This window comes from Coturnix japonica, chromosome 10 (assembly GCF_054131305.1).
Source record: "Coturnix japonica strain WE chromosome 10, WE-NBRP24, whole genome shotgun sequence".
Lineage (NCBI taxonomy): Eukaryota > Metazoa > Chordata > Aves > Galliformes > Phasianidae > Coturnix > Coturnix japonica.
Window position 1 is genome coordinate 27832042 of NC_140672.1, and position 16383 is coordinate 27848424.

At 43.1% G+C, this 16383-nt stretch overlaps 1 pseudogene across 1 annotated transcript in view; it reads left to right on the forward strand.

Moving 5' to 3' along the window:
• The window catches only part of LOC146759575 (nuclear pore complex protein Nup153-like), a 30269-nt pseudogene that overhangs the window by 13368 nt on the left and 518 nt on the right, over window positions 1-16383 (forward strand). The window contains exons 11-15 of the transcript XR_014932344.1: window positions 9667-9790; window positions 11187-11651; window positions 13179-13547; window positions 15168-15431; window positions 15984-16143. The product of XR_014932344.1 is annotated as a nuclear pore complex protein Nup153-like (transcript). The remainder of the gene's footprint in view (window positions 1-9666; window positions 9791-11186; window positions 11652-13178; window positions 13548-15167; window positions 15432-15983; window positions 16144-16383) is intronic.

A 16383-nucleotide genomic window follows, 5' to 3' on the forward strand; every position in this document is an offset into this window, starting at 1 on the left:
TATATCGAAATACAGGATAACCCAATATAATACAATATAATTGAAAATTGAGCTAACGAATCAAGCAAAATAGGAGAGAGAATGAGTCCCGTAACCGAGAGGCCTACTGTAAATCTAGGCGAACGGCTGAAGGCTCCCACACACTCCCCTGAACGCCAGAACTCGAAAGACGTCAGTCTGTTCTGCGACAGAGTTAATATAGAGTCCAGGTCCCGTGACCTATCGTGTTGTTCCCTGGGAGATGTAGTCTTCTTCTGTAAGTTGCAGATTCAGTAAAATTATTCATGCTTTATATGATGTTATGATGTGGAATACTGATAGCAAAATTACAAAATTATTAAACCATGACATTCCACCCCTTATTCTACATCATTACATTATGTTTATACATACATACACACTCATATGTATAATTGTGAATAATCAGCAACCTTATTTTTTCTCAACAATTTATATTTATTCCATACAAATCCCTAAGTTGAGAACAAAACTCTATAACCTAACCTACTATTTATTAATTTTGAGAAAATGGCAAAACTGCCAGAAAAAGGAAAATGTGTCAGCAGTAGAGGGAAAAGGCAGCGTTAGTAGGGCGTCCCCCACATCAAGGTGCACTCATCTTTTCCCAGCCACCACAGCAGATTTCCTTTTGACTTATACTTCTTTCCATGTGTGCTCTACACATGCATGGCCAGTGCAGGATATAGAGTCCAGATGGAAAACTTGCTTACAGAATGCCTAATTAAGGTATATAGAGAAAAAAGTGTTTCCTTAACATTAATCCACTCTATCTTAAGTCCTATACTTAATTGAACTATTCTGTACCTAATTGAAATATTTTCTGAGACTCTACCTATATATTTACAGGAAAATCATTGGCTGCACTCCCCCAACATTAAATTCCCTTGTGGTACACATTGAACATTCCCATTTTTGTCCATCACCCACCACGTGCACCCAGGTCCCTGGGCAAAGACAGTACCCCGGAGAGGTTTGCCCTTTCCAGACGCTGGAAGGACCCAAACTGTCTTTCCCAACACGCTCTTTATGTGTACTACAGGAACCTTATCTCCCTCCACGGTACATAGGGAGCTGGATTGGTTAGGACCATTGCGATTACTAGATCCTCGAGTGTTGACCAACCAGGTGGCTTCTGCTAAATGGTTCTCCCAATTTTTATACGTTCCGCCACCCATTGCTTTCAACATAGTTTTCAACAACCCATTGAATCGTTCAATCTTACCAGAAGCTGGTGCATGATAGGGAATATGGTAAATCCACTCAATGCCATGATTTTTGGCCCAAGTGGTTACAAGGGAATTTTTAAAATGGGTCCCATTATCTGATTCAATTCTTTCTGGAGTGCCATGCCGCCACAGGATTTGCTTTTCCAACCCTAATATGGTGTTTCGGGCGGTAGCATGGGGTACTGCGTATGTTTCGAGCCACCCAGTGGTTGCCTCCACCATGGTGAGTACATAACGCTTACCATTGCGAGATCGTGGCAAGGTGATATAATCAACCTGCCATGCCTCTCCATATTTATACTTTTGCCATCGCCCTTCCCCCCAAAGAGGTTTCATCCTCTTGGCTTGTTTAATTATGGCGCATGTTTCACAATCATGAATAACTTGAGCAATAGCGTCCATAGTTAAGTCCACCCCTCGGTCTCTGGCCCACTTATATGTTGCATCCCTTCCTTGATGACCTGAAGTCTCATGGGCCCACCGAGCTAGGAATAATTCACCCTTGTTCTGCCAGTCCAAGTCAATTTGAGCCACCTCAATTTTGGCAGCTCGATCAACCTGATGGTTATTTTTATGTTCTTCAGTAGCCTTACTTTTAGGCACATGAGCATCTACATGGCGCACCTTTACAACAATGTTCCTTATTCGGGCAGCAATGTCTTTCCACAGTTCAGCAGCCCAAACAGGTTTACCCTTTCGTTGCCAATTATCATCCTCCCACTGTTGCAACCACCCCCATAAGGCATTTGCCACCATCCATGAATCAGTATAAAGATGAAGCATTGGCCACCTCTCCCGTTCAGCTATATCTAAAGCTAGCTGAACAGCCTTTACCTCTGCGAATTGACTTGATTCTCCTTTACCTTCAGTGGCCTCTGCAACTTGTCGTGTGGGGCTCCATACAGCAGCTTTCCATCTGCGATGCTTCCCTACAATACGACATGATCCGTCTGTGAATAGGGCAAATTTCTTTTCGTTTTCTGGTAGCTCATTGTATGGTGGTGCTTCTTTAGCACGTGATACCTCTTCTGTAGGTGGTGTTTCAATTTTTTTACTCTCAGGCCAGTCCATGATCACTTCTAGAATTCCAGGACGGCTGAGTTTTCCCATTCGAGCTTGTTGAGTAATTAATGAAATCCACTTACTCCAAGTGGCATCAGTAGCATGATGGGTGGAGGGAACCTGTCCTTTAAACATCCAGTTTATTACTGGCAAGCGAGGTGCTAGAAGAAGCTGAACCTCTGTCCCAACTACTTCAGAAGCAGCCCGAACCCCCTCATACACGGCTAAGATCTCCTTCTCAGTCGGAGTGTAGCGCTCCTCAGACCCTTTATATGCTCGACTCCAAAATCCTAGGGGTCGGCCTCGGGTCTCTCCTGAGGCTCTTTGCCACAAACTCCAGGTGGGACCTTTCTCTCCAGCAGCAGTGTAGAGGATGTTCTTCACATCCTGCCCCGTCCGTACTGGCCCCAAGGCCACGGCACGGGCTATTTCTTGTTTTATCTGCTCAAAAGCCTGCTGCTGCTCAGGACCCCATGAGAAATTATTCTTCTTCCGTGTTACCTGATAGAGAGGGCTCACTATGTGGCTGTAGTTTGGGACATGCATTCTCCAAAAACCCACTACTCCCAGAAAAGATTGGGTCTCTGTTTTATTTGTGGGCGGAGACATAGCAGTGATTTTTTCAATCACATCTGCTGGGATGTGACGACGTCCATCTTGCCATTTTATACCTAAGAACTGGATTTCCTGGGCAGGCCCCTTCACCTTGCTGCGCTTTATGGCAAAACCAGCTTTCAAAAGAATTTGGACTATCTGTTTCCCTTTCTTGGAAACCTCTGCTGCTGTATGGCCCCACACTACAATGTCATCAATATACTGCAAGTGTTCAGGAGCATTACCCTGTTCCAAAACAACTTGGATTAATCCATGGCAAATTGTTGGGCTGTGTTTCCACCCCTGGGGTAAACGGTTCCAGGTATACTGAATACCTCTCCAGGTAAAAGCAAACTGTGGCCTACATTTTGCAGCCAATGGGATGGAGAAGAAGGCATTAGCAATATCAATGGTGGCATACCACCTAGCTTCTTTTGACTCCAGTTCATACTGGAGTTCTAGCATGTCTGGTACAGCAGCACTTAATGGAGGTGTAACTTCATTCAGGCCACGGTAATCTACCGTCAGCCTCCATTCCCCACTGGTTTTACGCACTGGCCATATGGGGCTGTTAAAAGGCGAGTGCGTTTTGCTAATCACTCCCTGATTTTCTAATTGGCGAATTAGCTTGTGAATGGGGAGCAATGAGTCCCTATTAGTGCAGTACTGCCGTCTGTGAACCACTTTGGTGGCAATTGGTACCTCTTGGTCTTTTACCTGGAGCAACCCCACAGCAGAAGGATCATCTGACAGACCAGGTAAAGTTGACATCTGCTTAACACCATTTGTGTTTACAGCAGCTATCCCAAAGGCCCATCGATACCCCTTGGGATCCTTGAAATATCCCATCCTAAGGTAATCGATTCCCAGTATACATGGAGCCTCTGGACCAGTCACAATAGGGTGCATTCGCCAGTTTTTACCAGTGAGGCTTATTTCGGCCTCCAACATAGTCAATTCTTGGGAACCCCCAGTCACTCCATGGATATATATTGGTTGTGTCCCTTGGTGACTTGAGGGCATTAGGGTGCATTGTGCACCAGTGTCCACCAAGGCTTTATATTTCTGTGGTTGAGATGTGCCAGGCCACTTAATCCACACAGTCCAGTATACTCTGTTGTCCCTTTCCCCCCCCTGGCTGGGGGCAGGGCCCCTCTATTGTTTACCTCGTAGACTTGCAGCAACTGGAACTCTCCCCTTCTTGGAAGAGTTCACCTTGGTAGTTGTTTCACCTTGTAATTCTTTCACTCGTGCCTGAAGTGCAGAAGTGGATGAATTACACCACTTCTTCATGTCCTCCCCATGACTACAGAGGAAAAGCAACAAGGCAAGACGTGTAGTCTCATCGTTGATTCGAGGTGACTTATCATCGTCATTTGCTTGAATACGAGGACGTCTCTTTTTAATGGTTGAGATTTTCGATGATACAGGTCGAGAGGAACTCATGTTGTTTAGCTTCCTCAATAGGCGATTGTGGAAATCCTGGTTTCCTTCATCTTGTACCACCGTGGATTCATCTACATCAGGCACATTAGCCAATTTGTCAATAATATCATTTTGTGTTCCCTCCACTTCATTTAACCTTTCCACAATTTTGACAATGGCTGAAGTATACAGATTAACTTCTGTGGCGCTTATAAATAATTCAAGTTCCTGAAGTCTGCCAATTAGTTCATTCACAAAGGGTTTCCTGTCCCCTTTGCCATATACTAATGCAAGTGCACTGGCATGCTTTTCTGGAGCTGCTTTTGTAAAGTCACGCCACATTTGTCGTGGAACGCGGACTGCTTCAGGATCATGTAATTGGTCTGGATCGTTACGATTGAACTCGCGGCTGTATAGCATTTCCACCAGAGCATTTTCTCTCAAAAATTGGATACCTTTCTCAATATCAGTCCATTTCTTTCTCTCAGGCTCCAAGTCCCGTTTAAAGGGGAATCTATCTCTTACTGCTATCAGCATCCGCTTCCAGAGGGTGTAGGACCAATTTTGGCATGTGCCAATACCTCTGTCCACACGTGGGTCCCTGGAAATGCTACCCAGTTGGCGAGCTTCACTGCCATCGAGCCACGCACTGTTGGCGCCATTGTCCCAGCAGCGAAGTAACCAAGTGACCATATTTTCTTTTGGCTGACGTGTGTAATCCTTTCTTAGATCTCGAATTTCACTCAGTTTAAAAGATCGATCAATAATGGTCGTAATACTTTGCTCACCTTTTGCTCTATCAAGAGTCCCAGGTGTTGATGGTGGCAACTGTGTTGATGAGGCTGCCCCATCTACAAGTTTGGACTTGAGAAATTCTCGTAAAGAAAAACTAGCTTTTGGCTCCTCTTCTGACTCTGACCCTGACCCTGATGCTTGTGTTATTTCCTCCAGGTAACCCTCCTTCTTTTTCCTCTCTCCTAACTTCCTCTGCTCCTCTAACTTCCTCTGCTCCTCTATCATCTTCTGCTCCTCTATCATCTTCTTATACCCCTCTAACATCCTCTGCTCCTCCAACTTCTTCTGGTCTTCTGACTCCCCCTGCTCCCCTGAGTCTCCTGAGTCCTGCTCTCCTAACTCCCTCCGCTCTTCTAACTCCTTCTGCATTTTCTCTAACTGAGTTGAAACTTGTTTTGTCTTTCGCCCTCTTACAGGGGCAACCAACATTGTATCTGGTGTCCCAGATGGTTGGTCCAATTGGACTACCTGTGCCCCCGGTGGCTGGTCAGATTGGACTACATGTGCCCCCAATGGCTGGCCAAATTGGACTACATGTGCCCCTGGTAGTTGGTTAAATACATTCAACTCACCCTGGAGGGCACATAGCTGGTCTCGGAGAGCGTTCCGCTCAAACTGGACAGCACCAAGCTCAGTCTGGAGGCTGTTGTAGTTGGACTGGAGAGTGTTGTACCCGAACTGGAGGACGTTATGCTCGGCCTGGAGGGCAGTGTGCTCAGTCTGGAGAGTGTTGAGCTTGGTCTGGAGGGCATTGTGCTCGGTCTGAAGAGCGTTATGCTCGGACTGGAGAGCATTATGCTCGGACTGAAGAGTGTTGTGCTCGGTCTGGAGGGCATTGTGCTCAGTCTGAAGAGCGTTATGCTCGGACTGGAGGGCATTATGCACAGACTGAAGAGTGTTGTGCTCGGACTGGAGGGTGTCGCAGTTGGATTGGAAGGCATCATGCTTGGCCTGGAGGGTGCCGCACTCAGACTGGACGGCATCATACTTGGACTGGAGAGTGTTGTGCTCGGTCTGGAGGGCATTGTGCTCGGTCCGGAGGGCATCGCGCTCAGTCTGGAGAGTGTTATACTCGGACTGGAGGGCGCTGTGCTCGGACTGGAGAGTGTCGTGCTCGGACCGGAGGGTGCTGTGCTCGGACTGGAGAGTGTTGTACTCGGACCGGAGGACGCTGTGCTCGGACTGGAGAGTGTCGTGCTCGGACCGGAGGGCGCTGTGCTCGGACTGGAGAGTGTCGTGCTCGGTCCGGAGGGCGCTGTGCTCGGACTGGAGAGTGTTGAGTTGGGATTGCAGGGAGCTTCTCTCATCCCAAAGTTTTTCTGCGTCAGCTCTAAGATTCTCTTTCTCGTACCAGATTGAGTCTCGTTGGTACAGGAGATCTTTTCTCTCAGCTTCAAAAGCTTTTTCTCTCTCTACCTTCTCATCCCAAAGTTTTTCTGCGTCAGCTCTAAGACTCTCTTTCTCGTACCAGATTGAGTCTCGTTGGTACAGGAGATCTTTTCTCTCAGCTTCAAAAGCTTTTTCTCTCTCTACCTTCTCAGTCCAAAGTTTTTCTGCGTCAGCTCTAAGACTCTCCTTCTCGGCCCTGAGACTCTCTCTCTCAGCTTCAAAAACTTCCCTCTCAGGAATGGTATTGAATAAGGCCCGATAAGCATTAGCTAGGCCCAAAATCATTTGTGCCTCCTGAGATCTGCCTGAGCCACAACATTCCTGCCTCAAATATGCAATCAAACTCTCAGGATTCTTCAAGTGTTCAGGAGTGAAGCTCCATAACACTGAAGATGTCTGTCCTTTGAGAATCTCTTCAATTCCCTGCCACTCAGTATTCTCTGGTTCTAGGGAAGACTTCCTCCGGATGTTATAAATCCAGATACTGAGTGAGATTATTACAATAATCAACAGTAAGATCAGGGAGATTAAGAGTGTGGCCCACTGATCATTCAAGAACTGCATAAAGGATTCATAGAAAGAAAGAGGAGCACGCTTAAAAATCACCATTTCTGTATAATTAGTTGCATTAGTTGCTCCCTCTGGAGCTGTATACAGATACGAAGTGAGCATTGCTAACCATGCTTTCAATCCATTATACAATTGTATAGCTCCATAAGAAAAAGTGGCTAGCTTAAACATGACCCAATATGTTCGGAGCGTCTCAAAAAAGGAACCAATGGCACACAGTCCCTGGTAAAACAAATTTAGTAGAGAAAACATTTTTTTTTCCTCCAATAGAGAGAAAAAAAGTAAAAGAAAGCAAAGCTCAGCAGTGTTCATAAAATATACCTGAGTATTGGCAGTCCGCCTGGACTTTCAAGGTCAAGCTCGCAGGTGCAGAACCGCAAACACGAGATAGCTCCTTAACAGGGAAAAAAAAACCTCGTAGCTCTGTTAAAAGCTAAAAGAGCAACAGAAGAAAACACAGAAAAACAGCAACTCAATTTGCCCGCATTCTCCACCAAAAATCTGTCACGGTTTGAACTAAAAATCCACCTGCGTCCGTGACAGGGGGCCGTGGGCCCCGGAGGGGCCGTAGGCCGAAAAGAAAAAAAAGTTAATTAGGAAAAGAAAACAGCGGCAACGATCTAAGGAGGCACACTTATTTACTAAATACTATATCGAAATACAGGATAACCCAATATAATACAATATAATTGAAAATTGAGCTAACGAATCAAGCAAAATAGGAGAGAGAATGAGTCCCGTAACCGAGAGGCCTACTGTAAATCTAGGCGAACGGCTGAAGGCTCCCACACACTCCCCTGAACGCCAGAACTCGAAAGACGTCAGTCTGTTCTGCGACAGAGTTAATATAGAGTCCAGGTCCCGTGACCTATCGTGTTGTTCCCTGGGAGATGTAGTCTTCTTCTGTAAGTTGCAGATTCAGTAAAATTATTCATGCTTTATATGATGTTATGATGTGGAATACTGATAGCAAAATTACAAAATTATTAAACCATGACAGCTCTGTTCATCTGCCAAGCAATTCCAGTGTGGCCTGGGGCATTCTTTGGCTCATAATAAAAAACAAAACGAAACAACCAACAAAACAACACCTCAACGCTTTGATTTGGCATTTAAAAGTATGACTTCACAGCAGCTGCCTTGTCAGGGGTGTGAGAGGTTGGCTTTAAGGTTTTGGTCTTAATGAAAAGAGGCGTTCAGTTTGACTTGTGGTTTCATTCCAAACAGCTCTGAATCGTCTTTTGTTGAAATCCATTCTACTCCTACATGTAGAGATTCAGAATACATACTGCATTTTATTTTGTACGCAGTGTTTATTGCACTATTGCAATGTTGCAGTGTCTTACTTTTTGTCCATAGAGTAGATAAGCTGGCATACTGGTTAAACTATTTTCAACCTACCAAGGGCTATTTGTTCTTTAAACTTGCCTGGTTGTGGGATGGATTTACTTGAAGCCTGACAAATGTCTTTGCCCCTTGAAGCTGATACGTGTTAAGAGAAAGAGGGATAACAGACTATTATATGCAGGCTATAGTTGTCTGTACAAATATCTATTTTGACATAAGACTTTTTTCAGAATTCTGATTGACTGACAGTTTGGTTTAGAGAAAAGCCTGAGCTTTATGGCCTTAGGGATCTGGCTTCCCCTCAACAGTTACAGTGCTAATCAAGCTGCTTTCAAGTGTCTGACAAGTTTAGACTGATTCTTTTCCTCAGTCTTCCAGAAACTGGACCTGGTGTCTTCCAATGTCAACTAATAGATTACTTTAACAACTGATGGGATAAGCATTGATATAATGATTTATTTTTTTTTCCCAGGGATATTTCATTTTGTTGCCACAGTACTTCTGATGTTATTTCTTATTTCACTTCTGGTTTGGGGTACGTTTTCTTCTCTTAACCACTTGCATTGGGAAATCTTTCTGGTTTTGATCTAGGCTTTCATAATAAACAGAGAAATGCCTTTGTATGCATTACAAAAGGGATCTGTGTTCGTGTCTGAAAAGACTTCTGGAATGTTGGCATAGCCAAACACCTCTGCTGTTCCTGCTGATGGCCACATAAAAGCCTGAGCTGCTTCTCAAACTTCTTGCCATCTTAAAGGCTTGCTCTGCTGTTGGCAGTGTTTCCCTTATGTGCATATGTGCACTTTTTGTGTATTTTCATGAGTTGTTCTTTTTATATCCTTGCAGAGTTAATGTTTATCACAGAACTGGAGAACCAGTCCACGTCTGGGCTAATTAAAAGAAACATTAGAAATTATCAATATGAATCAGCTGTTCTATTTCAGGTCTTCTGGCTTAGTCATTATTTCCATATGGGTGTTGCAACTTTATGTATGTCATTTTCCTTCCTGTTCTTTTTTAAAACTTGATTTTCTATATAGCAGTAATTGTATTTACCGGCATTTAGGAACTTTTGAAGCAGCTTAACTGTTTCTTCTGATTCTGATGAAGAGGTTTCATTTCAAGGACTAATGATGGCTACAATAGCTCAAAAAGAAATTGACAATTTTTTCTTATTTTTCTTTCCTTTTTTTTTTTTTTTTTAAACCCCATCCCATGTGTTGTTATTCAATGCTAGCAATTCGACCTACCCCAAATTCAGTACTCCTGCATCCAATGGTCTGTCTTCAGGAGTAAGTGGTGGTGGCAAGATGAGAAGGGTAAGAGGAGTGCACTACGTATCAAAGTCTGGACAAGAACAGGTAGGTGACTCTTGCATTGATTGTTGTCTTTCAGATGACTGAAGTATATCAGTTTTATTGCCTCATAGTAAATGATAAGAATGCAGCCTTAGGATTTTTTCTTGTGGGTTTCAGAGCAAACTCGTATTTACTTACTCTGAACCTTGCTTATGAAGTTCTGAATTGGTAGTTCTGCTACGCTGGAGATTCCTCGTACTAGGAAGTTTCCCACTAGCAGTTAAATGAATGAATCCTAAGAGTAGGAATGTTTTGGTGGAGGTTTGTATGGTTTCTATAATGCAGCGATACTTGAAACAAGTGTCAAGTATGTAAACAAAGTTTATTGAATTTATTCTTTCCTGTTTAAGTCTTGTACGGGCCAGGAGTCCAAAAGAGAATTAGAAAATGGTGTTCTGCATGTCTGCTAATGATGACTTAGGATTGCTGATACTTACAGAACTTGTAGTGAAAGGCTTTTTTTCCTGTTTTAAGGGGAAAAGATCTATTTTATCAAACTGTAGCCACAAATATTCAAGATTATTTTTCTGATTGGATGTTATCTGAGCTGCCTATGACTGTATCTTTAGTGTCAGTCTTTATGTTGGTCTTTTAGCTGATGCAATATAAAGAAATCATAAACAATGGAGTATGTTTATGTAATTCAAATAAAATAGTGATGCAGATAAAAATAGCTAAGTTCCATTAACTTTTCAGACCATAATAGTGAAACACTTGTAAGTCATAGGATATGCTTGAATGTCTGTAGTACCAATTTATCCCTCTGCTTAGTCATTCATTTCTATTTAGATCTTGGTGCTTCTGTGCAGCCTGTGATTAGATTGGCAGTTCTCATTTAAACCCTAACTCATTCAGTCTTGGTTATCAAATAGCTTAAAAGGCAAGAACAAACGCTGTTGTTTTTAAGATGTACTGATATATGATTTGCATCCTTACATGTGGTATAGGCTGGATTTACCAGAGTAAATGTTCTTTCATCTGTAGTTTTCTTTGTAGGTATTTTGTGTTTTGTTGTGTGGGTTCAGTACACAATACTTTAAATGTTATATTTGTTCCAAATTCGCTGTTGTAGCGAATCAGAGCGGAGCAGGATGAGAAAGTAGCATGTTTTGTAAAAGAGAAAAATTTTACTTTACAACTCTAGGAAGTGGAGGAACCGGTACTCCCAAAAATATCCCTACCCATCAGTACTGCATCTCTGGCTCCATTCAACTTTAGTTTTCTGACTAGCAGTACTGTCTCATCGTCACCAAGCACTGTTTCAACATCAGTGATGAACAAGGTGAATCTATGTTGTATGCTATAAATGCTTTCCTGTATGAGTCTGTATCTGCTCTTTTGCAAGTTAACTTCTGTGGTGCTCATGAAATTAACTGGTGTTAGTTCATACTGAGTTGAGTAAGTCAGAGTTGTATTGCAGTTTGGAGAGAAAAATGCAGTTTTTTGATTGTCAGTCTTAGACTTGCAAATGTCTGGTTTGGTTTTGGAACTGTGGCAGAAAATGAAGTTGCATCAGCTTCTTTTGCATTTAAGAAATCAGATGAGAAAAAGGACGAAACTCCTGCAGCAAAGAGAGGCTTCTCTTTTGGTAACGTGGAGTCGGCTCCTGCCTTGCAGTTTGTTTTGGGAAGGACAGAAGAGAAACAGGATTCTGTCAGTTCTGCTCCTCCGTTACTGTTTGGGAAGAAAGTTGAGAATGAAGAGTCAAAGGCACAACCTGTCTTTTCCGTTGGGCAGCCTGAACGTACCAAAGAAGAAAGCACAGCAAAACCTATGTTCAACTTCAGCTTTGTTAAACCATCGGAGAAAGAAACTGAGCAGGCAAAGCCAACTTTTTCATTTGGGGCCCAAGCCAATACTTCAGGTAAGCAGAATATCTTTTGTCTTCAGTTGTCTAAGTCCCTCAGATGGTACCTCTGAAGTCATAAGTTACAGAATCTGTAGGAGTTGCTGGGTTCATGTACTGGAGCTTTAGAAAAAGCTTAGTTACTCTGTGCAGTGTGATTTGTGTTCCAGTTGTTGACGTATAGACAATTAGTAGAATTCCTGTTTTGATTTCAGTGAGTTTTAAGACCAGGTTTAGACAAAAAATATATACATATTGTCACACATTAAGGAACCTGTATTGCATCCCACATGAGCATGGATGGTTTGTATGGTTTCTCTGCTAGCAGCATAGTTGGTGGTACAGTCTTTAGCGTGGTGACAGAGGCCTCATGCGATGGTTTTCATAGTGAAAGGGGATGTGAGGAGGTGTCTCATTCATGTGTTCTTGCAGCTGTGTTGCTGCAATTTACTGCCATGAAGGTGTGGAAATTGCTTAATAGGTACTACACAGTTTTGTGCATCTTTAACCTTCTGAAAGAGCGGGCTGAAAGATTTTAGTAACAATTGCCATGTGGAAGAATTCTGATTCTGATTTCATGACTTATCAGCCATGGTTTGCAGAACAGCGTTCATTACTCACTTCTACTAACTTTGGAAGTTATAAGGGAAGGAACAGAGAGAATAAAAGCAACGCATGGGGTTATGGTTCTTATGATTGAGTTGAAGTTCTGGAGTTTGATTTAACCATGGAAATTTGATGAAACACCTTGTGTAAAAATGAGATTTTAACGAGCCTTCTTCAGCACAGTAGAGAGTCCCTTAAAAGTGGCATAGATGAAAAGGGTCCGTAACTTCTGGAAAAAACAGCAGTGGGAAATCAAGAACAGGGTCAGGTGTAATAATGAGAGAGCAGAAGCTTAGGGAAAGCTGAAGAACTGCATACTTTAAAAGATAACTTTAAATGTAAAATTGCACTCAGTACTTTGTGACAGTTCTGTAACAGGGGGCTGTTCTCTGTGGCTCCCAAAAGCAGGTCTTGAAAGTACTGAATTACAGTGAGCTTAAGCCAAAAGAGTGAGGCTGCAGGATGATGGGCTTAGCCAGCTTTAGGGCTGTAGGCACAGGGCTGTAATTTCAGGAGAGGCTACAAAAGCAGCTGTACCACTGTGGGGTGTTTTTTTTTTGCTGTGTTATTTAGCAAACTACAGAAGTGTTGCAGGTAATGCATGTTGTTCTTCTCAGAGCATCTGAAGAATAGTTTTGTTTGAGGAGCTGAGATGTACTGGTTCATTCTGGTTCCAGTTGTTATAGCCAGTGCTTGGTGTCCGTAACTACTAAAGCCTAGAACTGTAGTGGTGTCATCATTCTTCACAATTCTCCCATTCCTTTAATTGCACATGGCAGTGATCAGTGTATTAAACCTGGATTTTATGTAATCCACAGTAGCTGGATAATAGTTGAGACATCGTCCAGCATTTCTCCTTGTACAGTGGCTGGAACAGGGTCTCTCTGTTGCGCTTGGTTTGCCGTTTTGCAGCGTTTTATGTTCTGTTCTCCCACTCAGATCAAGGAGCAGCAAAGCCATCCTTCAGCTTCTTGAGCTCTAGTTCCTCCAGCGCAGCCGTACCTGCCACTTCAGCTAACAGCAGCAGCCTGTTTGGCAGCGTCACTTCTTCCTCCAACCCTGCACCAGTTCCCACTCCCTTTGTGTTTGGGCAAGCCAGCAACACTGTGAGCAGCACCGCTTTTGGCAATTCTGCAGAATCTACAGCATCTCAGTCATTTGGCTTCTCTCAAGAAAACAAACCCACCACCACATCTTCCACCACTGGTGCAGCAGTTAATCCATTTGTCTTCGGTTCAGGAGCCAACAGTAGCAATGCAGCAAGTTCTGGCTTTACCTTTGGAGCCACGGCCACATCGAGTTCAACAGGTACATTTAAGCAGGTGCTTTTGTTTTTGCTCTTAGATCACAAAAGTGGAGCAGGGAAAGAGTGTTTCCTGGAGAATAGATAGGGAAAATGCGTGGAAATTGAGAAAAGTAGTGAATATTTACATCCAACAATATATAAACAGTGCTAATGCTTGGGGCTCAGGTCAAGTTTTGAGGCAGTCTGGGAAATACAGTTTAGGGATCAACTGGCTGTGGTGATATTTTGTGCATTGGATAATCCTTTACTGGCTTTCATTTGCATAGGAACTTGTCATTGTGAGAATGAATTTCCCTCTTCTCAGTATCAATCCAGTGCTGAAGGTTAAAAGTTAGTTATAACTTGAATTTTTCTCTCCCATACCTAAAACTCTTCGAGCGTTGTAAATAACATCAAGATTTGTACTATCCACCCTTCACAAGTGTATATTACAAACACAGTATTGATATATGCAGCTGCTGCTTTGTAAAGCATGATTCTAATGAGCACGATAGCCAGTCCTTCATTTTCTTGGTCTTCATAATCTTCAAATCTTCATAAAAGTACTGGAATGTGGGGATACAAGAAAAGCTGTTCAGAGCAGCAGCTGTGGAGCAAGATAAACAGCATGGGAACCAAGGACACCTCTGCAAGGAGAAGAAGAGTCTCACAGCTCTGATTGGATATGTGCCTGCATGGACAGTTGAAAAGTGTTTTGTAGAATGCTTTGTTGACATATAAGGTGTTTGGGAAAGTTGTAAGGGCGGATGGGAAAGCTAGAAAATAACAACTTGTGAAGGTATATAAGGGATGTGAGAACTTGTAATAAACGATTTGGATCGTTCACATCTGAGTCCGTGTCGAGTCGCTGCACTGGAATGCCTTTTAGTCCGTCTTAACTTCTGTTTTCCTTCCTGGAAAAACAATCAGCCATTCCAAGTTACATTGCAGCAGTTGGTATTTTTGTGTTGCGTGACATCTGCTTAAATTGCATTTAGATTAATAGCGCTATTTAGAAGGTCTCTTTTTGCTCAGCAGAAGTGTGTATGTTTGAAGTCACAGCTCAGTCCTGTATTTTTTTCTCATTATTTCTGCTGGCCATGCAGAACCAAAGCAGCTAATTGAATGAGCTTGTTTGCTATTATATGGAGAGACAGAATTATTCTGGTAGCTCAGTTAGGTCCCTGCAAGCCTGATGTGGTCTCCAGAAATTGATAATTGTAAACATTTGGATGAGGAAGGGGTGCAGTTGCTTATGAGAGGAAAGATTGGCGTTCTCCTCATTCTAATAGATCAGGAGCTGTGTTTTGAACGCTTAAAATAATACAAATAAGTGAGTGAGTGTTCTTTACCCGTGGTATAAATAAGTCTTAGTAATACAAATCAGCTTGTGCTATTTGTGGGAGCCTGCTTCTAGAGCATGAATGGCTAACAGTAATTTGAGTCTAGACAACCCGTGTTTGAGGTGTGCATTGTCTGACTCCTTTAAGTATGCTGTTTTTCATGTAACTTACAAGAAAAGGTAGGATTCCTATCATGAATGAGGTGCTGTTTGTTGTTTTACCTACTTGGCTGCAAACATAAAGCTCTGTAACAAACAAAACAACTCAGCACATACTGAAATTTCTCTTCTTTTCCTTTAGGGTCGTCCTCTACATTTGTCTTTGGGTCTGGGTCTTCAGCGCCTGCTGCTGGACCAGCATTTGGTGCCAGTCAGCTACCAGCATTTGGCCAGAGCCAGGGCCCTGGCCAGCCAAATGCTCCCAGCTTTGGATCTTTGTCGACATCACTGTTTTCATCTGGCTCTCAGCCTGCGCCTCCTGCCTTCGGCTCTGTGACAAGCAGTACTGTGTTTGGACAGCAATCGAGCCAACAGCCAGGTTTTGGCTCCGGTGCCTCCAATGCTGGTGAGTGTTGACCATCCTTTTCGTTTCAGGTCTCAAAGAGAGCTTGGTTAGTCAGTGAGTTGGTTTCCATGAAGTGCAGCTGAAGTTTAGTGAATGAAATTACTTCTGCCTTTTGTACATACTCTACTGTAAGAATTGCCCTCCATAGAGGGAGTAGACACAGGGTTAAGTATTTTGCATCTGATTCCTTACTGCCGGAGAGGTACACTACCTTCACCAATAGGTTGTACATTGTTGTATATTGTGGTGCATGCAGCCATAGACTAATGGCAGTACAGGTAGCAGCAGACAGTTCCTTAGCAATTTTCCAGCAGTCTAAAAATCTCTTTATGATGCTCTACTGAAACAAATGACGTTGTCTAGGTGTTGTTCCTGTTGTAACTTAGCATTTCTGGTAAACCTCCCTCCCACCCCAAGCTGTGCCGCCTTGAGCAAGGTCTAAGCAATGTATGTTAGAGGTGGTGGGAGGAAGGAGGGGAGGACTTTCCTGGAAAGAACAAACTCAAATTTCAACTTTCTTATTCCCTTCTTCTTCTACCCCGTCTTTCTCAGGTCCCGTATTCCAGTTTGGGAGTAGTACTTCTAATTTCAACTTCACGAGTAACCCAGAAGTATTTACTTTTGGTGCAAATCCTCCTGCACCGGCAGCATCGGTACAACCTTCTAGCTCTTCAGGATTTTCATTCAGCCAGCCTGCAACGTTTACAGTGGGGTAAGAGACCAAATCAGATTTTCACTTGAGCTTTTGGTACTATCTGTGGAGCGCAGGCAGCCTCTACTGATGTTAAATTGTGAGGTGCTCAGATGTACTTCAGAATTTATGTCTAAGGACAGCATCTCTCCTCGCTCTGTTAGTGTGACTGGCTAAGTAGGCAACGATGGCTTTATAGCAGCACAGCTCTCAGAAATATCATGCAGCCATGAGAAGTGTTCTTGAAAAATAAGATCTGAA